Source organism: Elephantulus edwardii, unplaced genomic scaffold (genome assembly GCF_000299155.1).
Source record: "Elephantulus edwardii isolate Elephantulus edwardi_28Jun2011 unplaced genomic scaffold, EleEdw1.0 scaffold00127, whole genome shotgun sequence".
NCBI lineage: Eukaryota > Metazoa > Chordata > Mammalia > Macroscelidea > Macroscelididae > Elephantulus > Elephantulus edwardii.
Genome location: NW_006399877.1, coordinates 812985 through 814629, shown reverse-complemented (window position 1 = coordinate 814629; position 1645 = coordinate 812985).

The window sequence follows — 1645 nt, the reverse complement described above, 5'->3', positions numbered from 1 at the left end:
TGGGAGAGGGTTGGCTGCCCTGAGGACTTTCCCTATGCGTTGGACCGAGAGGCCCAGCCGTGGCAACAGTGACAAGAACGGTCACATCAGGTGAGCAGAAGGCCAGTCTGGGCTCCTAAGAGTGTAGCCTGCACACCAGCAGAAAGGGTGGAGGGCCCTGGCCAGTGCCCCAGCACAGGGATGGCCCAGTGAGGGGAGGGAGCAGAGTGTCATGCAGCAGACAGAGGGTGGTGGTAGACAGGGCACAGAAGATCCTGCGTCTGGGTGGCTCCCAGCCTCACCCACGGAACGGCTCATAGTTCTGAGAAATGGCCACTCACAGGGCAGTGCAGAACATCAGGGGGAACAATACAGGACCTGGGGGTCAGGGCATGACCTCAGAGAGCAGTGTGGGACTCTGGGGGTGCAGTCCAGGACCCAAGGGACAGCAGGGCACCCAGCTCCCTCTGAGGCTGCCTGGTCAGAAGAGCCAGAGGGCCCAACCACAGTCTGCTCTGAGCTGCACACCGGCACAGGCCTGGCCTGGAGAGGGGATGCTCGTCTGCTGCGCCTGTGTGTTCTCTTGTCCACAACCCCTGAAGCCAGTGAAACAAGCCGTAGCACTGACTCCGGGACCCCAGGTGTGTCAGGGTGGGCTGTATGAGCTCCAAGGTCCCCATGGTGGCTTTTTACTTGACCGCCTCTTTGGAAGTACTGACCCCTGCCTGCGGCCTGCAGGCCCCTCTTCACACCTGGGGGCAGCGAGGCCAGGGCATGGCCCCTCTACTTTCCTCCAAGCATTCAGACCCACAGAGGCGCCTGTTCGGCGCAGCTCTCTGGGGCCTCTGCTGGCCAGGCAGGGGACGCAAGGTCGAGGAGGGTGACGCTGGCCAAGGCTCTGGGTGGCCCCTTCCGACGCTCGTCCCCAGCCCTTGCCCGCGTGCACTTATAGTCAACCTAGCACGCTCACCAATGTCGCGGTGACCACTCTTGGCCAGCTCACCATTTGGCCTGGTACCCACGACCCTCTTCCCTAAGTTACCTGCCACCGCCCCTTACTCAAAACAACACAAGGACTTGGGATTCGCCACTTTTTCTTCCCGAGGGTCCCATGTACGAGATTAAACCCGAGGTGGCTATTTCCAGCTATTCAGAGTCCACATGGACGGGAATGGGCAGGAGGCCCCCGGCCCGGCCCCGTGCGCACCCGCACGCTCCCCTACAGCGCAGGAACCCGAGGGTGTCTAGACAGGGCGAGGTCGCAGACGGGTGTCACAGAGGTGCGGGAGGCGTGGACGGCGGGGAACAGGCCGTTGCGGTGCCCCAGGCAAGGCTGGCTGCCCTGTGTGGCGGCTGCAGGAGCCCGCGAGGCAGGGGCGAGGATGCCGATTTAGGCTGGGGGCGGGGAAGCCCCCGATTGGCGGCCGGAAGGCGTGATGTCACGTCCGGCGGGGGAAGCCCTGCCTCAGCACCCCTCGCCTCCACCCCCGCAGGTGGCGCCCCGCCCTGGGCGCTGGGCGTGGGGGCTCGCCCTGGGGACCCCGGTGGATCCGCGCCGGCGCGCTGCCCGCTGTCTCTCGCTCAGTGCGAGAAAGCTGCCGGCTTGCAGGCCCAGAGGAGCACCCACTCGGCGGGAGTGGGGGCGCGCCCTGCACCCCGAGACCGC